We start from the raw sequence: 27023 nt of genomic DNA on the forward strand, positions 1-27023 counted from the left end.
GTATAGGATGGACCCCTCCACCAATCTAGCAGGGGAGGGGAGCCACTGGTAATGGCTGCAGCACGTATGCAAAGCTGGGAACTCGGGTGCACAGTGATCTCACCACCAGAGCCCCTGAGAGATAGAAGAATCCAGCAGGGGAGGGGAGCCACCAGTAATGGCTGCAGCAGGGGTGCAGATATCTCACCACCAGATCCCCTAAAAGATAAAATAAAAAAGGACTGAACAAGTTTTTCCCAGAAAAAAACATGAATACATATATATGCTTCACTCTATATAAAACTAAACAAATGTCCACTAAAAACATATAACATAAAATTGATAACGAGAGGGGTAGAGATCATGTATCTAAAAGGGTTGTTTTTTGGCAAAAAATAGTTTTTCCTGAAATTAGCAAGAGTGAAGCATATGCATGCCTGTCATATTTTTTTAGTGGACATTTGGTCAGTTTTATAAAGAGTGAAGCATTAACAGTGAAGCATATATATTTATGATAAAAAAAAAACAAAAAAAAAACCTGTTCAGTGTTTTTTACACTGTGAAGCGCCAAACCTCTGTGTGTATTTGAATTGATAACGAGAGGGGGCGATCATGTATCTAAAAGGGTTGTTTTTTGGCAAAAAATAGTTTTTCCTAAAATTAGCAAGAGTGAATTAATATCAGTGAAGTATATGCGTGCCTGTAATATTTTTTTAGTGGACATTTGGTCAGTTTTATAAAGAGTGAAGCATTAACAGTGAAGCATATATATATTTGATTTTTTTTTTTAAACCTGTTCAGTCTTTTTTTTTTTACACTGTGAAGCGCCAAACCTCTCAGTGTGTATGTGAATTGATAACAAGAGGGGGGGGGGGGGGGGGGGGGGCGATCGTGTATCGAAAAGGGTTGTTTTTTTGGCAAAAAATAGTTTTTCCTGAAATTAGCAAGAGTGAAGTAATCTCAGTGAAGCACAGGCATGCCTGTCATATTTTTTTAGTGGACATTTGGTCACTTTTATAAAGAGTGAAGCATTAACAGTGAAGCATATATATATTTATGATTTTTTGGGGAAAAAAACCTGTTCAGTCTTTTTTACACTGTGAAGCGCCAAACCTCTCTTAGTGTGTATGAGAGCTGGGATGATCACCGACCTGAATCACGAGTGATTCAAATAAAGCTTAATTAGCCCATACGCTATGTACTGGTAGGAGAAGGGGGGCTTGCAGGGGGTGGTGACATAAGAGGGGATTCCCTCTGTCAAGCTACCTACAGGGGGAGGTCAAGGGCGGCTGGATGATGTAAGAGAGGATTCCCCCTGCGTGACACCTACGAGGAGGAGAAGGGGGGGGCAGGGGTGTTTGACATAAGAGCAGATTCCCTCTGCAGTGTTACCCACCTACCTCTGCCAGACAGGATACGAAAGGGAAGAGCTGCATGACTACAGGACATGATTTGGGATCTGGCACAACAGGAATAGGAAGAGCTGCATGACTACAGGACAAGATACGAAGTCTGGCACTAAACGAATGGGAAGAGCTACATGACTACAGGACATGATATGGGATCTGGCACAGCAGGAATGGGGAGAGCTGCATGACTACAGGACATGATACGAGATCTGGCACAAATCAAATGGGGAGAGCTACAGGATGACAAGCACAAGATCTCACACTGCAGGAGGCATAGTTAGAGAAAAAATAATAATACTTTATCAAGGCATGTGCCAGTACAGTGCAGGGCAGCAGCAGAAGTCACAGCTGTCAGTTTCCTGTCACAGCTGTCAGTTTCCTGTAACAAGGGGACTGATGATGACCTCATGACACTGGGCTGTAAATCTCATTCTGTGGGCGTGAATGGGCATGTCTAACTCCAACTGTAATACCGCCCACAGAATCAGACTCTGCACCTCCCATGGAGTGAGAGCTGCAAAATGGAGGGATAGAGCTGCAAGATGGAGCCTGCCATTCTCTTTTATTCATAGTTGTATTGCACAAATATATCTACTTTTATATTGCCCTTCACAAGTGTTTTGTGTCTATTCATTAATTTCAAAGAGATAAGGAGGCTCAATTTTGTGACTTTTTTTGTGTTCAGTTCCTCTTTAAAGGCAGTTTCAGGTCCAGGCTCAGACAGCATTGAGGCCTGTGCTTCCTCTCAGAGACAGTGTTAACCTCTGAATTCCACATGGTAGAAGAATGCACTCACCTCAATCACATACTCGCTGGACTGGTTCCTTCCAGTGTTCTGACAAATGCTTGATTGTGAATGGCACTCGCATTAGTGCCTTCTCACAGATCCCCGATGTTCATAAGTGCTGCTGACTGAAAGGGTCCCCTGAGACGTATTTTTAGGCGAGTTCATCGATACTGAAAGAGATATAGGTACTGGAATTAGTACATAAAATAACTAAAAGGATTAGTTGTTGCTGGGCTTAAAACACAATTGTACAAAAGCGCTGAAATCATTTTGCTGCTAAAAGTGCACATAAAAATCTACACTGGGTTTCCTAGCTAGGATATCTAAGTATGGAGATCTGGTTGCTGCAGCCACACTGAACAAAAGTGAAGCCATCTCCTGTCCACCCAAAGACAACAAAAGGTAAACAGGAGGTGAGGATTCTGATGGTTGGGGCCATTCTATAGCTGTGGCAGTACAAAAATCATCCGACTTCAACTCCTTAGTTTTTTATTCCGCCGACTCTGACTCCTTGAATCTGATTCCTCTAATTTGCATACAACAATCTTGTTGATTGAAAGTATGTAACATAGAAAGACATCTCATCACTGCCAATACTAAGGGCCTGTTCAGACTATATGCGTTCCTAGCCGTTTTCAGGGAACGCGTACTGGTACCAAAAACGCATAGAAACGGCTCGTAATGCTTTTTAATGGGGTAGTTCACATGTATGCGTATGAGACGCATACGTTTCTCATCCGCATTGCTGCACGCAGTTCTGTGCGATACGCATAGAAACGGACGCAATGAAAGTCTATGGACGCGTATCAAAACCGCGTACTATTGCGTTTTTAGCGTCCGTTTTCCTCTGCGGTTCCCATAATTCTTTTTTTTCCCCTGGGTCACGTGTTTGTGCAAAACGCAATAGAAAACGCATTCAAACGCAAGAAAAACGCATGCATTTTTCAACTTGCGTTTCTTTGAATTTATACGCGTTCTACAAACGCAGCAAGTATGAACAGGCCCTTAGGGTGTGTTCACACTTATGCTGCGTACACACATGCGACAACGATCGTTCGTTGAGAACGACGAACGAGCTTTTAATTGATGAAAGAACGACCTGAGTAAAGTTAGTTTTTAAATGTGTGTAACGATCTGATCGTTAGAACGAACGTTACATCACGTAAAGCAACTATTGCGCCTGCGCATAAAAATGAGAAGTTTCAGGGAGAAATAGTGAAATGCGCATGTCAAGCCTAGTACGAACGACCGTTTGCAATGATGTACTACTTTTGCAAACGATCGTCGTTGGTTAAAATCCGCCGAGACAGAACTTTCTTTTGTAGCGATTTGGCTCGTTCGTCGTTTGCCTTAATAGTCGGTGGTTCGTTTTTTGTAACGATCGTCGTTAGTAAAGATCGGGGAACGATCGTTACAAACGACTATAGTCGCATGTGTGTACGCACCTTAAGGGTGCTTTCAGGATTTTTTTTAAGGGTTGGCGATTTAACCACTTAAAGACCAGGGGATTTTGCTATGGTTTGTGCTGTGTGGACTCTCCAGCCCACAACACAGATCAGGAATCAGCCAGGGTGATCAGATTTCCCCCTTTTTTCCCCACTAGGGGAATGTCCTGCTGGGGGGGTCGGTGTGATCGGCGCCGGCAATTTCCGCCTTGCGGGGGCTCCTCAAAGCGATCGGAGGCTCGCAGGCTGTTCACGGAGACACCCTCCGTGAACTGACATGGAAATCCATGGGAAACCACTAACGACCTGCCGACGCCTATCGGCATTAGGCAGTCGTTAAAAAAAAAAAAAAAAAAAAAAACACTAAAAGCGCTTGTGCAATGATTCCCTATGAGAGTGTTCACATCTGAGCGGATCCGCTCACCGAAGCGCTGCCTGTACCATTTTGAAGGCGATTTTTCTATAATGGCAGGTATAGGGAAATCGCAAAACGCTTGAAAAAAAGCGCTTTGTATAGCAATTTCCCGAGCACTTTTAACCACTTGAGGACCGCAGTCTTTTCACTCCTTAACCTCCTTGCCGGTTTTCCCGACCTGAGCTCGGGGTAGAAAAAAGCAGCTGCTATCGGTGATCCCGAGCTCAGGTCGGGGTAGGCATTGCAGAGCTTTACCTTTAGTTGTGGAGTCCCGCGCGCGATCTCGCTGCGCAGCGGGACTCCAGCCTCTCTCCCCGGCAGTGTGGGGTCTTTCCCTGGCCGCCAGGATCCCCCATGTCCCCGCTATTCTTCCGGGGACCCGGCGGCCAGTTGGAGCAGCGCAGCCGTGGTGGTGGCAGCAGAGCGGTGGTGGCAGCGTGACGTCATCGGGGGCGGGGCTAACATTGAAAACAAACTTCTCTATATTAGAGAAATATAGAGAAGTTCGTTTATATGTATATTGTGGGCAAAGAGAAAACTGCAGCCCAGGAGCCCAGGAAGGTAATTTTTTTTTTTTATTTTGCTGCAGATCTCCCTGCCAGAATGATTTTTTTCATGTTTTAGGGTCTGAAAGAGTGAAAAAAATTGCACCGCTTTTAGACCCTAAAATCTGGAAAGAATCAGAACGGCAAGGAGGTTAAGGACCAGACACTTTTTTTCCATTCAGACCACTGCAGCTTTAATGGTTTTTTGCTCGGTCATACAAACTCCTATCTAAATTGATTTTACCTCCTTTTCTTGTCACTTAAGGCTCATACACACATTAGACTATAGTCTTTGGAAAAAGATCACAGACCAATCTTACCACCCTTCATGTAGTATGAGAGCCATACCTACACAGTCTTTTCTATGGAGCTGAACTCCCCATCAGAAAAAAATCTTTGCAAGATGCTGCATACACAGATGCTGTACAGACACAAAAGATCAGTTTCTGCAAAAGATCTGTTCCTGCCAAAAATCCATTCCTGCAAATTGCAATGATAGTCTATGAGATCTGCAGATCATCATACACACATGATTTAACTGACATTCATCTGCAGATCAAGCAATCATCCACAGATCTGAAAATCCATCCTGGTGGATCTGTTCTGCAGATGAATGTCAGTTAAATCATGTGTGTATGATGATCTGCAGATCTCATAGACTATCATTGCAATTTGCAGGAATGGATTTTTGGCAGGAACAGATCTTTTGCAGATACTGATCTTTTGTGTCTGTACAGCACCTGTGTAAGCAGCATCTAGCAAAGATTTCTGTCCATAGAAAAGACTGTGTAGAGTATGGCTCTCATACTACATGGAAGGGGGTAAAATTGGTCTGTGATCTTTCATTTTCAAAAGACTATGGTCTGATGTGTGTATGTGGCCTAATACAGCTTTCTTTTGGTGCTATTTGATTGCTGCTGTGATTTTTAGTTTTTATTATATTCATCAAAAAACACATGAATTTTGTCAAAAAAAATGTTGTTGTTTTTTAACTTTCTGTGCTGACATTTTTCAAATAAAGTAAAATTTCTATATACATTTTTGTCCAAATTTATTGTGCTACATGTCTTTAATAAAAAAAAAAATCCAATAAGTGTATATTTATTGGTTTGGGTAAAAGTTATAGCGTTTACAAACTATGGTGCCAAAAGTGAATTTTCCCATTTTGAAGCATCTCTGCCTTTTCTAAAGGCTAGTACACACTAGCAATTTTGATTGGCCAATGATTGGTCAATTTTACCACCTCCATGTAGTATGAGGGCCAAACAGATTTTCAATTCTATGCAGATTATATAGGTAAATGGTCATACTACATGGAGGTGGTAAAATTGACCAATGATTCGCCTATCAAAATTGCTAGTGTGTACTAGGCTTAACCACCTGTCACGTTTCATGAGGTGCTTGAATTCCAGGATAGTATAAATACCCCCCACATGACCCCATTTTGGAAAGAAGACATCCCAACGTATTCACTAAGAGGCATGGTGAGTTTATAGAAGATTTTATTTTTTTGTCACAAGTTAGCTGAAAGTGACACTGAGACAAAAAACAAAAGTTTCCATTTCTGCTAACTTGTGACAAAAAAAAATGAAATCTGCCACGGACTCACCATGCCCCTCTCTGAATACCTTGAAGTGTCTACTTTCCAAAATGTGGTCATTTGTGGGGTGTTTTTACTGTCCTGGCCTTTTGGGGGGTGTTAAATTGTTAGCACCCCTGTAAAGCCTAAAGGAGCTCATAGGACGTTGGGCCCCTTACCGCACCTAAGCTGCAAAAAAATGCCACACATGTGGTATCGCCGTACTCAGGAGAAGTAGTATAATGTGTTTTGGGGTGTATTTTTAAACATACCCATGCTGGGTGGGAGAAATATCTCTGTAAATGACTTTTTTTTTTTTTTTTTTTTTTTTTACACACAATTGTCCATTTACAGAGATCTTTCTCCCACCCAGCATGGATATGTGTAAAAATACACCCCAAAACACATTATACTACTTCTCCTGAGTACAGCGATACCACGTGTGACACTTTTGCAGCCTAGGTGCGCTAAGGGGCCCAACGTCCTATTCACAGGTCATTTTGAGGCATTTGTTTTCTAGACTACTCCTCACGGTTTAGGGCCCCTAAAATGCCAGGGCAGTATAGGAACCCCACAAGTGACCCCATTTTAGAAAGAAGACACCCCAAGGTATTCCGTTAGGTGTATGGTGAGTTCATAGAAGATTTTATTTTTTTGTCACAAGTTAGTGGAAAATGACACTTTGTGAAAAAAAAATACAATAATAATCAATTTTCGCTAACTTGACAAAAAATAAAATCTTCTTAGGATCTGAGGGTTTGTGTGTGCGTGTGCGTGATCAGGAGCCCCCAGGGGGCAGTTTAGGACCTAATCTAAAAAATAGCATTGACAGATAGTGACAGGGAGTGATTGATGGGTGATTAGGGGGTGATTGGGTGCATACAGGGGTCAGGTGGGGGTGGGCAGGTGGGGGCCAGATCAGTGTGCTGGTGTGTGTACTAGGGGGGCTGTCTCCTCCCTCGATCACTGGGACCACCAGGGCAGGAGGCAGCCTGTATAATACGCTTTGTATACATTACAAAGCATATTATACGCTTGCATTGTGGCAGATCGGGGGTTAACAACCCGCCGGTGCTTCTAAACAGCCGGCGGGTTGACGTCGCGAGTGGGCGGAGCCTAATGCCGACAGATGCGCGCGATCCCCGGCAATTCAGTGTCCCAGGACCTGACGCCCATCGGCGTTACGCGGTCCTGGGAGTGCCACATTGCCGCCGCCCATAGGTAGTGGGCGGTCGGAAAGTGGTTAAAGCGGACCCAAACCAAACATTTTTTTTTTTTTTTATTCAAAATATTTAGTTGCACCACTCTGACACATACAAAGATAAATAAACACTCCTTCAAGCCTATGAGCATTTCAGCGCATGGTTTTTCACCCTTCTCTTTTCATAAATAGGGTTATACAGGTGGCAGCCATTAGCAATTCCTCCTTTGCCGGACACCACCTATTCCACCAGTCTGCCAGATTCTGTCCCGGCAATATGAAAGGAAGGGAGGGGTTCCTCCAATAAATGTAAAATATTTTAGATTTGTCAACATGCAGCGAAAAAAGGCTGCTATTTATTATTTAAATTTAGAAAACAGATTTCATTTCTGAAATCTTATATGTTTAATTTGGGTCCGCTTTAAGTGGTTAAATGGAAATATATATGACAGCTTCCAAAGGTCTCTCCTTCGACTTAAGGTACACACTAACTCCCCACTAGTACAAGTTAATAGAGGTCATGAAAGAATAACTAAATTGAGGTGCAGTGTAACAATTAAATTGGTATGGGGCTGGGTGACCAAGCAAAAGATGGTTATATTTGGTTCTGTTTTGATTCTTTTTCTGCAAATTCCTGTGTGTACCTGTCCTGCCAATAGATATGTTAGAAACCCTATTGCTCACATGTAGTATACATTAGTCATATTGTTGCCTCTGTACATACACAATGTGAGGTTAGTGGTTTATTAGAGGCTACTCTGAAGAAGCTATGTATGTTCACAGGATGGGGCTTCACAAAGCAGCATATTCCTTGAAGATTACTGTAGAATCTCATTACAGTAAACCCCTGGATATAGTAAACACAGCCCTCAGGTCCTAGCAACTGTATCTGTAATAATATACAATGTATGACCAATTCTGATACAATAAGCTTCTGATATGGTAAACTACTTTTCCTGGTCCCTTGGAGTTTACTATAAAGGGATTCTCCTGTACTACTCAAATTAAGTGTTGCCTTTGTACTTTAACTGCTTTTATGATTGACTGGACATTTTCTCCTGTAATATATTTAAATAAACGTGTTTATTAAAGTGCACACATTGAGAGTACAGTTCTGCATTTCTCCACAAGATGTCACTAAACAGCAGCAAATAGAGATAATCTTCCGAATATACTGTATTATCAACACAGGAGTACTGTACACAGTTATAAACACAAGCATGTTCTTTTTAATGTTGCTTTGGTTTTTTTCTCTTCCTCTGTCCAAAACATACAAAATCTTTTTTTGCAGTCCAGACAGAAGTATATCCCAGTAACCCAGGTATCCTGAATTTGGGTAATTAAAGTCTTTTGGCAGTCAATGCTCACCTGGGTTACATTAGATCATAGTTAGGATTTGCTGAGAGAATTACATGTTGCGGACAGAAGCGCATTGGTGTGAATGAGCCCTTAGGGCTGGAACCCACAGGAGCGCTTTTGGCAGCGTTTTGGCAGCACTGCGATACGCTAGCAGTTTGCCAAAACGCTGGGCTAATGTTAATGGATGGGGCAACTTCCACAGGAGCGTTTGCGTTTCTCAGAAACGCAAACGCAGGACATGCAGCATTTTGGGAGCGTTAGCGCTTCAATGCAAAGTATTGAAACGCTAGCAGAAACGCTCAGCAAAACCTAAACTGAGCGGTTTTGCTAGCGTTTTGCGGTTCAGCACACTGTAACAAAATTAAAAATTATTCACAGGACCAATCAGGATAAAAACGCGAAACGCAAAACGCTACACAACCGCTGAGGAAAAAAATACACTGTTGCAAAACGCGACCGAAAACTCGCATGAATCAGCTTGCAAACCGCTCAGGCAAAACGCTAGCGGTTGCGTTTAGCGTTTGCGGTTTGCAGTGGGTTCCAGGCCTTAAGCCTGATACACACCTTCAACTTTGATTGGCCAATCACTGACCTCCATATAGTATGAGGATCAACAAATATTGAATACTTTGAGCAGACTGCGTAGTTAAACCCTCATACTACATGGAGGTGGTAACATAGGTCAGTGATTGGCCAATCATAACTAAAAGTGAGTACCAGACTATAAGCCTGGTACACACATCCAATTTTAACACCTCCAGATAGTATGAGGGCCAACAGATTGTGAATACTATGAGCAGATTGTGTAGGTAAGCGCTGATACTATATGCAAGCTGTAAAATTGGTAAGTCGTTGGCCAATCAAAAATGTATGTGTACACCAGGCTTGCGGCTAGAGCCACACTTGTGAAAACCGTCACTTTTTTCCCACACGCAAAATTGCATTACCTCTTTAAAACAATCTTAGCCAAAGACTCACACTTGAATAGGATTTCCGCATGCAGGGAGAAAAAAAAACCCGTACTTATTGGAACATGGACCACTGTAGTACCTTACACACTCCAATGAGTTCTGGGTCACCAGGAGCTTGCTGGTTAGTCTGTACCTCTCGGTGTTACAAGCCCTACTGCATAGAGCCAAATTAATCCATGCCATGCACTGATGAGGATCAAACAATCCGAAACAGTCTGTATGCATGTTGGATTATTATGGCTCTGTACAAATTAACAAGCTGACACATCATTGCATTCCAGTGGTTCTGGAGGTGTGTTTAGCTTCTAAGGGTACAATGGTTAATTTGCATATATTCAGCAGTGATGCCCTGGGAGACATCTCAAGCTCACTCCAACCTGAATTATCGCAAATTCTTTCTGTTTTAAGAAAGAAAACTTTTGTTTTTCTTAACATCTTAGTAGGGGGGCTTTTAGGACCATTGTAGTCCCTTACACACTCCAATGAGTTCTGGGTCACCATGACCTTGCTGGTTAGTCTGTACTTCTTGGAACATAATATTGCACATTGGCCTCCTTTCACAAAGTGCTAGTACTGCATGCAGTATTTTAGATTTTTTTTTTAAATCCTTAATTGTCTTCCGGCATGTAGGAGTGTGTTGCTAAGTTACCAAACATTTTGTTCAGTGAGGCCCTATTCACACTTGTGCTTTTGCCGGCGATTTCGCTTGCACTTTTGTAAGCGCTAGTATACTAAAACACAATGGGCTTGTACTTAGGCGATTTGTGCTAATTGCTGCAAATCGCCCCAAAATTGCGAAATGCAAACGCGTAGCTTGCACCATTTTTAGGCAATTTCCCGGCGATCACGTTTCGGTGCTATAGAAGCGCTATACGCCATCGCTGAGAAATCGCTGCACTGTGCAGTGATTTTTTTCGTGTGAAATCGTGGAAAAATCACTCCCGAAAACGCCAGCAAAAATCGCCGGCGTTTTGCTTTTCTAAGTGTGAATGGGGCCTAAGGCCTGAGACTCAGTGCTTCTGAGCTCTTTCCTGGCCATCAGCACTGTCTTTTTTAAAAGCACTTCCATTAACTTGCATTAAAGGGTCACCACAGCGAAAAACTGTAAAATTTAAAATATGTGCTAACATATACAAATAAGAAGTACGTTTTTTCCAGAGTAAAATGAGCCATAAATTACTTTTTTCCTATGCTGCTGTCACTTACATTAGGTAGTAGAAATTTGACAAAAGTGACAGGTTTTGGACTAATCCATTTCTTTATAGGGGATTCTCAGGGATATATTTATTTTCAAAAGCACTTAGTGAATGGCAGTTGCTCTGTCCAACTGCCAAAAAACTGTGTAGCGAGCAGGGAAGCTGGCCAGCATCATTGTTTAAATCCTTTTTAGGGAATATATTTATAAAGAATAAAAGCCTTGCTTGCTGAGAATCCCCTACGAAGAGATGGACTAGTCCAAAACCTGTCACTTCTGTCAGATTTCTACTGCCTACTGTAAGTGACAGCATTACAGTAGAAAAGTAATTTATGGCTCATTTTACTCTGGAAAAAATGTATTTCTTATTTGTATATGTTTGCACATATTTTCAATTTTACAGTTTTTCGCTGTAGTGCCCCTTTAATATTGCAGTAAAATGTTCACATTAACGTTTTTTTTTTTTTATTTTGTGATCACTGCGATTTTAATGCAAGTCAATGGGAGCTTTAAAAAAAAAAAAAAATGCTCAGACCGTGCCAGTGCTCAGAAACGCTCAAGTGAGACAAGTGAACTGGGCATGGGCGAGAGAGACAGAGAGAAACACCCGCCCGTCAGTATAGCACACCCAATAGAGTGATGAGTAGGACAGGATGGCTCCTCCAATTGGCTGTCTCCAGTACCTGTTAGGGCTCGTTTCCACTATTGCGGTGCGGAATCGCCTGGATTTCACCGCTGATGAAATCGCATGCGGATGCGATTCCCCATGCGTTTTTTTGCCGCGAATTCGCATAGGTGAGGGTATATGCGATTTTAACCATGTCACTGCCAGTGTGAATTTACATCGGTACCTATGCGAATTCGCGGCAAAAAAACGCATGGGAAAAACGCATGCGATTTCCCTATTAAATACATTGCATGCGATTCGCATGCATTCCACTCTCAGGCGAATTCGTTGGCTCTTTTGTGCGTTTTTTCACCGCTCAAAAAAACGCACATCACCAACGCAACAGTGGAAGGAAACAGGCCCATTCACTTGCATACCACGTGCGAATCCGCATGTGTTGGACGCATGCGGATTCGCGATAGTGGAAACAAGCCCTTAATGTTACTGCATGCCTGTTTGGTAGTTATGGACAGGTCAGATCTGGTCTTAGAGACAGTGTGTGTGGGGGGGGGGGGGGGGGGGGGGAAGCCTCTGAGAGGTGTCTGCGCCTGGGCAGTAGAGTAGAACCGATTGGGCTCAGCTTTTTCCGCCTAAGCCAGAATTAAAGCCGCCACTGCGTCTGTGTTAGGCTCACTCATGATTGTTGTGATCCTGGAATCCGGCAGGATTTTTAGCGGCTGACAGCTATGGACAACGGAAGGACGGAGGAGGACTCATTAGGATCTGGAGGCTTCCCCACCCTGTAATTAACCCCCCAGAGGGGTTGTGTTACCCCCCCGGACAAAGTTAACCTTTGAGCCCCCTGATATACACACACAGACCTGATCCCCCTCCCCTATTCCTAAAGCAGCATTAGGGGCCCTTTGGTGCCGATTCCCTCCAACCCTTAAAGAAAGCCGTTTTGCTTGTTCGTTCTCACTGTCTTCTGCCCTTCTATCCTCTCCCGAGCCAGTGGAACACAAGTCACACACGCACCACACGCCACAAATCTGCACCCAAATTAAGAGGGGTGATGGGGGATACTGGGGGGGGGGGGGCTATAGACTCTGGGACAATTGCCCCCTTTGCCTCTATTATAGTGCCAGCCCTGCGAATGTGGAAAACTTTGTAAATGGGCAAAAACTAACCTATTCACTAAAAATCTGTAATTTACACCACTAGTCAGTAATGTAACTTTTCAATGAGGTAACTAACCTCCCTAGTGAATTTACACATTGCTAACTAGGCAGTAAAATCAGCTGTTTTTGCATTACTGAATGCAGTAATGCATTGTGAATAGAGGCCAATGCACGCTCTTTCCCACTGTAAATTATTAGTCACTGTGGAATAATACGCAGAAATACATGCAAACACGCATAGTGTGGAAGAAATCATATGCAGAAAAATGTGCATGTTTTCTGCACTGACAATTGTGGTCCCAGCCTCAGGCCTTTTTTACACAAGCAGCTAAAGAAGGCACATTCACTGCCTCTCTCATGTACCAGCCAGGAGCTTGCTGCTTGGCACTGATAGTGGTGCGGCATCAGTTGCATGTAACACAGTCATAGCCAAACAAACAGGTGACATGAAATGGCTCTTTGCTGTTTGGGGAGGGAGGCATTACTAATAACCCCTAGGTTGGCCTGTCAATAATCAATAAATATATGCAAATGTTAATCTGTGCTTAAGCTAATCTGATATACTCCATGTCTGTCCCACAAAAATGCATGGACTTTTCAAAATATTTTGAATTGAGGGCTTGTTTCCACTGTTGCGACGCGATTTCGCCGGCATTCCGACGCTTGTAAAAACGCATGCGGATGCGTTTCCACATGCGTTTTTACCCGCGATTTCGAATGGCAGGGTGCCATGCGAAATTAACCATGACACTGCCAGGGCAAAATAAAATTGAAAAAGGTGCGAAATCGCGGGTAAAAACGCATGTAACAAACGCATGCGTTTTTACTATTAAATACATTAGCGGCGATTCGCATGCATTCCACTCGCAGGCGAATTCGTTGGCTCTTTTGTGCGTTTTTTTACCGCTGAAAAAAACGCACCTCAACAACGCTACAGTGGAAACAGGCCCATCCACTTGCATTACATGTGCGAATCTGCATGCATTGGACGCATGCGGATTCGCGATAGTGGGAACGAGCCCTGAATTAGAGGGGCTCTGTGGCATAATACCTGATCTGTGGGTGGAAATGCCATCCGCATCTGATCTGTTATTAGCATTAGATCTGTGGAGGATGTTATCTGCATTTAATGTGTGTGTGTGTGTGCATGCCCACATATGTGTGTGGGGGGGATGGGCACCACAGATTTTATCACCTGGGGTGACAGAGGCCAGAAAAAGCCCTGCCTGAAGGGGTCTGAACACCAAGGTAAGTATACAGTATATTAAAGGACAATGGAAGTGAGAGAGATATGGAGGCTGCCATATTTATTACCTTTTAAGCTTTAGCTGTCCCCCGAGTGCCTGCACTCTTCTTCCTCATCGGCGGTCCATGTGGTCACCGGTGTATTGCTCGTGGGGTGTGTATGTGATGTCAGAGGGACAACGTGATACAAGTATTAATGTATGGGCACCAAGAGGTCCATCTAACATCTGGGGGATGCGGCCAGAGGTTTCAGTAACGGTCGTCATTTGCAATTATCACACGCAGTTACACCCGCATAACCGATCGAGCAGGTCGTCACGATTTTTACAGTATGTCCGATCGATACATTCAGCCAATTTCGGCACAAAATCGTCCAAATCAACAATCGGCCATGCTCTAGGTGGCACTGATCTTCATCATCCATGCTGAGCACTATAGAGCACCCAGCCGGTCCATGAGAGCAGCTGCCAGCCGGTAAATACACAGCCTGCCATGTGAAAGAGGCCTACGGCCTGGAACCCACTAGGAATCGCTGCAGTGCTTTAACCATTTTGCCATTTTTACCTTGTAATTCGCTTTAGGAGTCTCAGCAGAAGTAAACCGCCGCATCCCCGCTGCAAAACGAGGGCTTTAGACCCCCCAAATCCAGGGGCAAACATTCTGAGAGGCAGAGCTTTCAGCTGCTGCTCTGCCTCTCCTGACCTCAATCGTTGTGCGGATCTTCGCCTCTCCCCCGCCCCTCTCTGTGAAGGAAGAGTGAGAGCGGCGGGGAGAGGCGGCGATCCGCCGCGATTAACATCAGGAGAGGCAGAGCTGCAGCTGAAAGCTCTGCCTCTTTGAGGAAGCACTTAGAGTTGAGCTGAAATTTTCGTAATTTCGCATTACTATAATTACGCATGCGAAATTTGCGTTTACGATGCGAAATTAGCGTAGCGAAATTGCCATTAAAATCGTAATTGAAAATACCGTAAGCGTAATTTTCAATGCGAAATTTCGCGTTTCGTTCATGCCGTAATTTCGCATTAAACGCTACCGTAATTTCGCGTTAAACCGTAACGCTCCGTATAATATAAAAAAGCCGCCGACTTTAAGGGTTAATAGCAAAGCCCCCTTAAATGCTAAGAGCCTCAAATTTGGAGAATATATTAAGGAGATCAGGAGGAATAAGAGGAAAAATTTTTTTTCAAAAAGACCTTATAGTTTTTGAGAAAATCGATGTTAAAGTTTCAAAGTAAAAATGTATACATTTAAAAACCCGCCGACTTTAACGGTTAATAGCAAAGCCTGCTTAAAGTTTAGGAACACCAAATTCCTAGGGTATATTAAGGGGATCAGTGGGAATAAGAGGAAAAAAATTTTTTTCAAAAACACCTTATAGTTTTTGAGAAAATCGATTTTTAAAGTTTCAAGGGCAAAAATGTCTTTTAATTGCGGAAAATGTCAGTTTTTTTTGCACAGGTAACAATAGTGTATTATTTTCATAGATTCCCCCAAGTGGGAAGAGTTTTACTTACTTCGTTCTGAGTGTGGGAAATATAAAAAAAAAACGACGTGGGGTCCCCCCTCCCAGACCTCTTTAACCCCTTGTCCCCCATGCAGGCTGGGATAGCCAGAATGCGGAGCACCGGCCGCGTGGGGCTCCGCACCCTGACTATACCAGCCCGCATGGTCCATGGATTGGGGGGTCTCGGAAGGGGAGGGGCAGCCAAGCTTTCCCCTCCCCCTCCGAGCCCTTGTCCAATCCAAGAACAAGGGGCTCTTCTCCACCTCCGATGGGCGGTGGAGGTGGAGGCCGCGATTTCCTGGGTGGGGGGTTCATGGTGGAATCTGGGAGTCCCCTTTAAAAAGGGGTCCCCCAGATGCCCACCCCCCTCCCAGGAGAAATGAGTATAGAGGTACTTGTAGTACCCCTTACCCATTTCCTTTAAGAGTTAAAAGTAAATAAACACACAAACACATAGAAAAAGTATTTTAATTGAACAAAAAACATAACCACGAAAAAAGTCCTTTAATATTCTTAATTAACCATTAATACTTACCTGTCCCTTTAAATAAATGATCCCACGCAATATCCTCGGAAATGTTCTATCAGTTACAATGTAACAAAGTTATTACAATATAACAACTTTGTTACATTGTAACTACGCCGCACCCGACGTCACTCACCGCCGCCGCCGCGTCTGCGCTGCAGGACCCGACAGAGCTCTGAGCTATAGCTCAGAGCTCTCGAAAGCATCTTTGTATTTGGGCTCCAAGGAGCCCCATTGGTCCTTAGCAGACCAATGGGGTTCCTTCTGATTTGAAGGAACCCCATTGGTCTGCTAAGGACCAATGGGGCTCCTTGGAGCCCAAATACAAAGATGCTTCTCAGAGCTCTGAGCTATATAGCTCAGAGCTCTGTCGGGTCCGTGCAGGACGCTAAGTCCCCGCCGGCTCCGCTGCCCTCCCCGCCTCTCCCACATGTCACCCACATGTCACCCACATGTGGGTGACATGTGGGTGACAGATGTGGGCGGGGTGGACAGCGGGAGCTGCGGGGACTTAGCGTCCTGCACGGACGCGTATGCGGCGGCTGAGCGGCGAGTGGCGTCGGGTGCGGCGTAGTTACAATGTAACAAAGTTGTTACATTGTAATAACTTTGTTACATTGTAACTGATAGAACATTTCCGAGGATATTGCGAGGGATCATTTATTTAAAGGGACAGGTAAGTATTAATGGTTAATTAAGAATATTAAAGGACTTTTTTCCTGGTTATGTTTTTTGTTCAATTAAAAAACTTTTTCTAAGTGTCTGTGTGTTTATTTACTTTAACTCTTAAAGGAAATGGGTATGGGGTACAAGTACCTCTATACTCATTTCTCCTGGGAGGGGGGGTGGGCATCTGGGGGACCCCTTTTTAAAGGGGACTCCCAGATTCCACCATGAACCTCCCCCCCAGGAAATCGCGGCCTCCACCTCCACCGCCCATCGGAGGTGGAGAAGAGCCCCTTGTCCTTGGATTGGACAAGGGCTCGGAGGGGGAGGGGAAAGCTTGGCTGCCCCTCCCCTTCCGAGACCCCCCAATCCATGGACCATGCGGGCTGGTATAGTCAGGGTGCGGAGCCCCACGCGGCCGGTGCTCCGCATTCTGGCTATCCCAGCCTGCATGGGGGACAAGGGGTTAAAGAGGTCTGGGAGGGGGGACCCCACGTCGTTTTTTTTTTATATTTCCCACACTCAGAACGAAGTAAGTAAAACTCTTCCCACTTGGGGGAATCTATGAAAATAATACACTATTGTTACCTGTGCAAAAAAAACTGACATTTTCCGCATTTAAAAGACATTTTCGCCCTTGAAACTTAAAAATCGATTTTCTCAAAAACTGTAAGGTCTTTTTGAAAAAATTTTTTTTCCTCTTATTCCCACTGATCCCCTTAATATACCCTGGGAATTTGGTGTTCCTAAACTTTAAGCAGGCTTTGCTATTAACCGTTAAAGTCGGCGGGTTTTTAAATGTTTACATTTTTCCTTTGAAACTTTAACATCGATTTTCTCAAAAACTATAAGGTCTTTTTGAAAAAAATTTTTTTCCTCTTATTCCTCCTGATCTCCTTAATATATTCTCCAAATTTGAGGCTCTTAGCATTTAAGGGGGCTTTGCTATTAACCCTTAAAGTCGGCGGCTTTTTTATATTATACGGAGCGTTACGGTTTAACGCGAAATTACGGTAGCGTTTAATGCGAAATTACGGCATGATACGACTGTAATGCGAAAATTACGCGAAAATTACGCTTACGCGAAATTTCGCGAAATCCTTCTTCATTACGATTATGTACTTACGGCCATAATCGTAATTACACTAATTACGCGAAATTTCGCAAAATCGTAATTAGGTCATTACGCTCATCTCTAGAAGCACTGCCCGGATTGCCCCCCAGGAATTTGGGGGGGTGTAAAGCCCTGGTTTTGTGGCGGTTTACACCTGCTGAGACTCCTGAAGTGAATTACAAGGTAAAAAAGGCAAAATGTATTTGCTTCACAGCCTCTTCAAACCCCCCTAGTGACCAGGCCTTTTTCCACTAAATAGGCCACTGTAGCTTTAAGGCCTCACTGCGGGGCCACACAACTCAGCACATAAGTGATTCTCTCTCCCCCCCCCCCTTTCTCCCCACCAACAGAGCTCTCTGTTGGTGGGGGTCAGATCGCCGCCAGGTGTGTTTATTTTTTGTAATTTTTTTTTTTTCATTAAATTTTGCTTTTTTCTTTATCACTCTAATTCCCCTTCCTCTGTGTCACACGGCTGTCCCCAGTAGAGCGCTGCCTTAGAACGCAGCGCTGTACATAAGTATTAGACGGCGGAGCTCCATCATCAGAGCGGAGATGCATGGGCATCAGCGCACGTGCTCTAATGAAAAGCCTATTCCCAGCCAATCAGCATGGAGCAGTCCTGGGGCTGCCGCACTGCTTACGCCAATTGGTGTGTAGCAGTTGGCAAGAGGTTAAAATCGCCGCAGTACTGTGTGCAGCAATTCTTAGTGTGATTGCAATCGCAATTCCCCCAATGCTTAGAAGAGCTGTACAGTAACCTGTACAGCGCTTCCAATTCACTTTAATTAAATAAACTTTTCTATACTTACCGGGTGTCGGATGTCTGGCTTCCGTCTGTAGCCCCGCTCACTAAAGGAAAAGGTCATAGGTGATTCTCTAGGACCAATCAGAGAAGCGCCTGTGACCTCTTCCTTTAGGGGACAGGGCTACGGACACAAGCCAGTTATCTGGTATTATAAAGTTTATTTAAATCGCAATCGCTTGGCTCCCTGAAGCACTGCAAAATCTCTTTGAAAGGCGATTTTGCAGGCGCTTATATACTTAGTATTAAGCGCAAACGTGCTCAAAATGCTACATGTCCTGTGATTGTGATTAGCCCTCATCACAATCACACTAGTGGGTCCCTCACCACTCACTTTCACTGACAAAGTGTTTTTGGGAATCGCAAGCAATTTTTGCCGAACCCAAAACGCTGCCAAAATTGCCCAAGTGGGTTCCAGCTTTAATAGTCTCCTCTTGGTATCTCACAGAGCTCATTTGCGCTGCAGAATAATTCTGTATGCCAACTCCCTGCCCGTACAATTCTATGGGCCTGTTCACAGTACAGCTTTGTAATGAATTGCGTATTCTAACTCGCTGCATGCAGGCTTTGTATTAAAGTCTAGTCCAGTCTCCAGTTCAGATTCATTACAACGCGATTGTTATGCAATCGACCACAGCACCTCTGCTAAGCTTGTACAGCAAAGTCCTTGTTATCCGGAATTCAGGCAACTGGGAGTCTGAACTAACTGCCATGCCTGAGGGATAACTGGGACCTCCGTTGGGGGGGGGGGGGGGGGGGCTTTCTGTGGGTGCTGGCAGGCTGTAAAATACTTACCGAGGCTGCAGCGATGCCTGCCAGTCTCCCTCAATCTCCCCACGGGATCCGAGTGGCTTCCAACATCAGTGTACGGAAGGCAAAGTTTCACATGACCTAATGCGGGTCAGCTGACGCTCCGGCTTCCGTGCACTGGGGAAGCCGGAAAGCCACTCCGAGCCCGCAGGGAGATAGAGGGAGACTGGCAGGCATCACGGCAGCCTCCGTGAGGTTTTTTTTTGGGGGGGGGGGGGGGGTAGGTTTGTGCTATTTCGGCCGGTTGCTTAAGCAATCGGCAAGCACATATATCCGGCATCAGGCAATCCCCACCAGTGCCGGGAACTTTACTGTAGCATGCTTATCTTCTGCTATGCATGCCCTTTTTTCAGGTGCACTGAAATTCCATTCAAAAAAGCCACAGTATTTGCGCTGTAACGGAGATACTGACACAGCGCATTCAGTGTAATCCTAGATATACACTCATCCCTATGAAGCAAAAACGTTCGCTGAAAGTCAAATTTTGTGCACATTTCTACAAGTAAGGCCTTTTTCAGACCAGAGGCTGAACTGCGCACTTCCCAAGCAGTTTAGTTTCCTGTCTGCTGCCCGCCAGTGCAATTTAAATGCAGCCCGAGTGCAGCGGTTGTAACACCACGTGTTACCTGGCGGTAGAGGACCGCGACATGTCGAGTCTGAGCGCGGCCACAGATCTCACTCCATGTGTGAGGCCTCTTGTCTAGCTTTGGTACTGAGCATTAACAAGTGTCCAGCCAGTGCAGGAGAGCAGCTGACAGGTCAATTGCATGTGTGAAAGGAGGCTTAGGGTACATACACACATCAGACTAAAATGAAAGATCACAGACCAATCTTACCACCCTTCATGTAGTATGAGAGCCATACTCTACACAGTCTTTTCTATGGAGCTGAACTCAACATCAGAAAAAAATCTTTGCAAGATGCTGCACACACAGATGCTGTACAGACACAAAAGATCAGTATCTGCAAAAGATCTGTTCCTGCCAAAAATCCATTCCTGCAAATTGCAATGATAGTCCATGAGATCTGCAGATCATCATACAGGGCTGGTGCACACCGAGCGGCTTTTTGGGCGTTTTCAGATCCGCTTGCGGCTGCGGATCTGCTTGGTCAATGTATCTCAATGGGGTGGTGCACACCAGAGCGGCAGGCGTTTTGCAGAAACGAAAAATGCCTGGGTGAGGCATTTTTTGGATTTCGGATGCGTTTCTGCCTCAATGTTAAGTATAGGAAAAACGCAAACCGCTCTGAAAAACGGCACTTCAGAGCGGTTTTGCAGGCGCTTTTGTTACAGAAGCTGTTCAGTAACAGCTTTACTGTAACAATATATGAAATCTACTATACTGAAAACCGCAGCAGCAATCCGCAAAACGCCTCATAAAAATAAAAAAAAGCGTTTAAAAATCTGCTAGCATTTTGCGGATCTGCTAGCGGGTTTTGGTGTGCACCAGCCCACACACATGATTTAACTGACATTCATCTGCAGATCAGATCCACCAGGATGGATTTTCAGATTGCTTGATCTGCAGATGAATGTCAGTTAAATCATGTATGTATGATGATCTGCAGATCTCATAGACTACCATTGCAATTTGCAGGAATGGATTTTTGGCAGGAACAGATCTTTTGCAGATACTGATCTTTTGTGTCTGTACAGCATCTGTGTGTGCAGCATCTAGTGTTGGGCGAACAGTGTTCCCCACTGTTCGGGTTCTGCAGAACATCACCCTGTTCGGGTGATGTTCGCGTTCGGCCGAACACCTGGTGGTGTTCGGCCAAACTGTTCGGGTTCGCCCGAACGGCTCATTGCCTGGCCGAACAGGGCCCCTGTTCGGCACGAACAGGGCCCTGTTCGCCCGAATACTGGCCCCCTATGGGGTCGCAGGCATAAGGGGGGAGCATGCCCCGATCGCGGGGGGGGGGGTCGGAAATTCCCCCCACCCCCTCCGCTAGCGCTCCCCCCTCTGCCCGCTTCCCCATTCAAAAGTTAGGAAGTGAAACTGTACCTGTGCGGCCGGTAGTGGGTGACTGGCAGTGGGCGGCACTATGGAGAGACTGAGGAGGAGGAGGAGTCCGGAGAGTGACGCGTTGAGGGAGGCCGGGCAGTGGGCGGATCAGCAGTAGTACGGTGAATGGGGAAGCGGGCAGAGGGGGGAGCGCTAGCGGAGGGGGTGGGGGGAATTTCCGACCCCCCCCCGCGATTGGGGCATGCTCCCCCCTTATGCCTGCGACCCCATAGGGCCCCCAAAAGCGGGATGTTCGGGGAGTTCGGGGTTCGGCCCGAACATGCCGAACATTGCGGCCATGTTCGGCGAACTTTCCCGAACCCGAACATCCAGGTGTTCGCCCAACACTAGCAGCATCTTGCAAAGATTTTTTTCTGATGTTGAGTTCAGCTCCATAGAAAAGACTGTGTAGAGTATGGCTCTCATACTACATGAAGGGTGGTAAGATTGGTCTGTGATCTTTCATTTTAGTCTGATGTGTGTATGTACCCTTAGGGTCAGTAGGGCTAATTTATCAAGACAGGGACAAACAGATATGGAGCAAATGTTTGGCAATGGCCCAGAACAAGCAATTACCAGTTGAGATCGTAGTGGCGGCCCAGAGCGACACCTCCAGGTATTTTCTTTGACCCTTCCTGAAAAATCTGCCTTCTTAGCCTCTGTTCACAATACTGTGTCCGGTAAAGAAATGTGTCAGCCTAGGTGCACACTTAGCAGAAAGTTAGTGTTGCGGAAAACGCTGTGTTTTTTCTGTTAATGGAAGTCTATGGGCTGAAGTAAAACACACAACATAAAATGGAACATGACATAAACCGCTGCCTTTCATGTTATATTATGTGTGCACCTACCGTAATCAAAAATTATCAACAGCGGTAACTGTTTTTTTTTTTTCACATTCACAAAAAATTGTGAGTAAAGTTTGGTAAAATAGTGCAGTAACATGGCAGTGTTAGTCAATGATGAAACAATGCACTCTTTTTCATTATGAATGACTTTTTTTTTTGCAGAATTTGCAGCACTTTTTCCGCAAATGGGAATTTCAGACAGAAAACATTGTGAATGTGAACATGGTCGTACAATAGTCAGTAATTTCCCAACATTTTGTTACTGCATACAGTAACTAATTGAAAATGGAGACCATTGTAATCACTTTATGGTTAGAGATGATCAGTTAGGCCTGGTGCACACCAAAAACCGCTAGCAGATCCGCAAAATGCTAGCAGATTTTGAAACGCTTTTTTTTATTTTTCTGTAGCGTTTCAGCTAGCATTTTGCGGTTTTGTGAAGCGTTTTTGGTGTAGTAGATTTCATGTATTGTTACAGTGAGTATCCTCAGAAACCGGCACCACACGAAGTATTATAGCTTAATCACTTTATTCTGCCATCCAATCGCAACGACAGACTGCTGTTTCGGCCATAACAAGGCCTTTGTCAAGTTGCAGACAAAATACAATAAAACACAGTGCATATGCCAAATATATAGGAAATAGAAATAGACACACCCCTCACAATCCCATAACCAATCCCAGCAGCACACAAAAACGGACCTGATGGAGAACATATAAAATGTCTAAAACACCAATCAGAATGCAGGATTTTAAATGGCAGCTCACCTATGGGGGCACAGCGCAAAAACCGCCGCTACCATGGCCGCATCACAGGCTCCAGGACGCTCATGTCCCCGCTGACATCCTCCGTGTATCCCGGAAGTGATGTCATAGTCACATGACCCAAAGCAGGCCAATCACCGCTCCCTGTTGCCAACCAATGCGGCCAGAGCCGTATAACAGCGTAGGGACGGTGGGTGGAGCGGCAGAAGAAACGTAGCCATAGCTACCATAACAAATATAAACAATAAAACGCCGCTATCATACTCACACCCATCTCCGTACGCTGCATTCGGAATCCCGCCGCACCACCACAGTGTGAGCTGCCAGATATTGTAAGCTGCCAGGAGCACCTATAAAAACAAAGATAAAACATGATAAGAAAAAAGAAAAGAGCATAAAACTTCAAATACATAGACATGAACAGGCTTAATAAATGACACCACCTAGATACAAAAGCATAGATCATATTCTCTGTTTAAACCTGCCCTCCCCATGGCATCCAGTCTCCTGATCCATCCAGCCTCCCTGCGATGTATTGTTACAGTAAAACTGTTACTGAACAGCTACTGTAACAAAAAACGCCTGCAAAACCGCTCTGAACTGCTGTTTTTCAGAGCGGTTTGCGTTTTTCCTATACTTAACATTGAGGCAGAAACGCATCCGCAATCCAAAATCTGCAGCAGCCCGGGAGTATTCGTTTCTGCAAAACGCCTCCCGCTCTGGTGTGCACCAGCCCATTGAAATACATTACCCTAGCGGATCCGCACCAGCAAGCAGATCGCAAACTGCAGCAGAACCGCTCTGGTGTGCACTAGGCCTTAGAGGGCAATTTTAAATTGGCATGTTATTTTAAAAATTAGAACAGCAGAATGCAATCTTTTGATTGGCGCAAACCCAAGCTACATGAAGTCTGCAGCGCAACTTGTAATCAACTTAGAAAGTGTGCATCTCACTTATCTCTATGTAATAAATTCCCGGCCAGGTCTGGAGCACACCAAAAACCGCTAGCAGATTTTTAAACGCTTTTTCTTCTTTTTCTGTAGCGTTTCAGCTAGCGTTTTGCGGTTTTGTGTAGCGGTTTTGGTGTAGTAGATTTCATATATTGTCACAGTAAAGCTGTTACTGAACAGCTTCTGTAACAAAAACGCTGGCAAAACCGCTCTGAACAGGCGTTTTTCAGAGCGGTTTGCGTTTTCCTATACTTAACATTGAGGCAGAAACGCATCCGCAATCCAAAAAATGCCTCACCCCGGGAGTATGAGTTTCAGCAAAACGCCTCCCGCTCTGGTGTGCACCACCCCATTGAGATACATTGACCAAGCGTATCCGCAGCCGCAAGCGGCTGCAGAAACGCTGAAAAAGCCGCTCGGTGTGCACCAGCCCTCACTGCGTCCATGAGTTGTGACTATCGCAGCACGCTGACAGACTGCAGAGAGCAGAGGATGGGCAGGTATGTGCACACAGTGGTGCAGGCTGCAAACTTGTGCACATATGTCGCGTCCGAGGCCTAGCGCCCGTTTTTCAATGGGCAGACTTTTATATCTAGCTTATTATAAATTATAGGTGTAGCTTATCCATCCCTATCCATACCTTACCAGCAGGGGAACTTGTTAGTGCTCAATATACGATAGACAGACACCCCCCGCCCACATAGAGTCACAGATAGAGGCCTTAGGCTCCCTGCACACTACATGCGATTCCGATTTTTATTCATTTTTCACATGCGATTCCAATTTCCAATCGGTACTTTTGATAGCATCCAGGGAAAGTCAGAATCACAAATCGGATTTGCAGTGTGCAGGGAGCCTGACTCAGACTTCACATGTTGCGTTTTTTTTTTGCTGCTGGCTAACACCACCGAGTGTCAGCGGTTGACATGCGTGGTGTTACAAATGCTGCAATGTGGCTGCCTTTAAAGAGACTCTGAAGTCTCCCTAAAATGAGGTTTTTATTTTAAAAACCTCATTACCATATTAGTCCCTCTTAAAGAGAATCTGTATTGTTAAAATCGCTCAAAAGTAAACATACCAGTGCGTTAGGGGACATCTCCTATTACCCTCTGTCACAATTTCGCCGCTCCTCGCCGCATTAAAAGTGGTTAAAAACAGTTTTAAAAAGTTTGTTTGTAAACAAACAAAATGGCCACCAAAACAGGAAGTAGGTTGATGTACAGTATGTCCACACATAGAAAATACATCCATACATAAGCAGGCTGTATACAGCATTCCTTTTGAATCTCAAGAGATCATTTGTGTGTTTCTTTCCCCCATGCACTGAAGTTTCAGGCTGCTCTTTTCTTCCTGCAAACAGCTTTGCCCTTGTTTGTAATTCCTCAGTATGTGAAAGCCCAGCCAGCTCAGAGGACGATTTATCCAGCTGATTAGAGCAGCTTCTCTCTTCTCTCTTATCTAAATAACACACAGGCAGTGTGCATAGAGGGGCCAGAAAGGGTGAGTTCATAGCAGAACCACAACACTGAAGAACTTGGCAGCCTTCCAGACACAGGCCGACAAGTCTGACAAGAGAGAGATAAGTTGATTTATTACAGAGACTGTCATAGTAGAAAGTGCTGCAGTTAGCCAGAACACATTAGAATAGCTTTTGGAACATGTAGGATGATAAAAAACAGGATGCAATTTTTGTTACGGAGTCTCTTTAAAACGCTGCATCTCCATGGCTGAAAACCCCCTCGATCACCCCAAATTCACAGAGGTGCACGGCGGGCTCCTTCTGCATAGAGGCAGTGCAGCTCTGCCTCTATGCGCATCAATCAGCGTGGCTCGCCGCCTCTCCCCCGCCCCTCTTAGTCTTCTTTCAGAGGGGCAGGGGAGAGGCGGAGATACGTGCTGATTGATGCACAGAGGCGGCAACAAAATCCACGACCAAGAAAGTTGTGGATTTTGCCTGCCGTGTACCCCGTGAATTTTGGGTGATCGAGGGGGTTTTCAGCCGTGGGGATGTGGCTTTTTAAGAGGGACTATAACGGTAATGAGGTCTTTGAAATAAAAACCTTATTTTAGGGAGACTTCAGAGTCTCTTTAAAGGGGAACTGAAGTAAGAGGTATGCAGAGGTTGCCATATGTAGTTCCTTTTAATCAATACCAGTTGCCTGGCAGCCCTGCTGGTCTATTTCTTTGCAGTAGTACCTGAATAACACCAGAAAGAAGCATGCAGCTAGTCTTGTCAGATCTGACTTTAACCTCCCTGGCGTTCTATTAAGATCGCCAGGGCGGCTGCGGGAGGGTTTTTTTTAAATAAAAAAAAAACTGTTTCATGCAGCCAACTGAAAGTTGGCTGCATGAAAGCCCACTAGAGGGCGCTCCGGAAGCACCATTCTGATCGCCTCCGGTGACCAGAATAAACAAGGAAGGCCGCAATGAGCAGCCTTCCTTGTTTTGCTTACCTCGTCGCAATAGCGACGAGCGGAGTGACGTCATGGACGTCAGCCGCCTCCAATCCAGCCCTTAGCGCTGGCCGGAATTTTTGTTCCGGCTGCGCAGGGCCGGGCGGCTGGGGGGACCCTCTTTTGCCGCTGCTCGCGGCAGATCGCTGCAGAGTGGCGGCGATCAGGCAGCACACGCGGCTGGCAAAGTGCCGGCTGCGTGTGCTGCTTTTTATTTCACAAGAATCGGCACAGCAGGGCCTGAGCGGCGACCTCCGGCGGTGATGGACGTATATAGTCGTCCATACAGCTAAGGAGGTTAAAGTCTGAAACACCTGATCTGCTGCATGCTTGTTCAGGGGCTATGGCTAATAGTATTAGAGGCAGAGGATCAGCAGAGCTGCCAGGCAACTGGTATTGCTTAAAAGGAAATAAACATGGCAGCCTCCATATACCTCTCTCTTCAGTTGTCCTTTAAATTGCACCCAAACTGCATTGGTGGGAGACACAGAACTGCTTGGCAAGCATGGAGTTCAGCCTCTCATCTAAAAAAGAGGCCTAAGCAGAGCCAGAATTGGTTTGGTGTTTTGTCACAGGGCTAGTCAGATTTATAAACTGCTGAATGACTAATGTAAACATCACCTTCCTGAACCTTATTAGCCCTTTTCAACGTTTTGACTTTCCATTT

The 27023-nt window shown here is 45.0% G+C and overlaps 1 long non-coding RNA gene across 2 annotated transcripts in view; it reads right to left on the minus strand.

The window, feature by feature from the left end:
- LOC137535960 (uncharacterized) overlaps positions 1-27023 on the minus strand; it is a 376361-nt gene that overhangs the window by 349036 nt on the left and 302 nt on the right. The window contains exons 2-3 of one of the 2 annotated variants that reach the window (XR_011024488.1): positions 23222-23303; positions 2185-2345 (exon numbers count right to left, since the gene is read on the minus strand). This is a non-coding gene — a long non-coding RNA (uncharacterized lncRNA). The remainder of the gene's footprint in view (positions 1-2184; positions 2346-23221; positions 23304-27023) is intronic. The other variant, XR_011024489.1, reaches the window with a different exon arrangement.

Source organism: Hyperolius riggenbachi, chromosome 10, assembly GCF_040937935.1.
Source record: "Hyperolius riggenbachi isolate aHypRig1 chromosome 10, aHypRig1.pri, whole genome shotgun sequence".
NCBI classification, from domain to species: Eukaryota; Metazoa; Chordata; class Amphibia; order Anura; family Hyperoliidae; genus Hyperolius; species Hyperolius riggenbachi.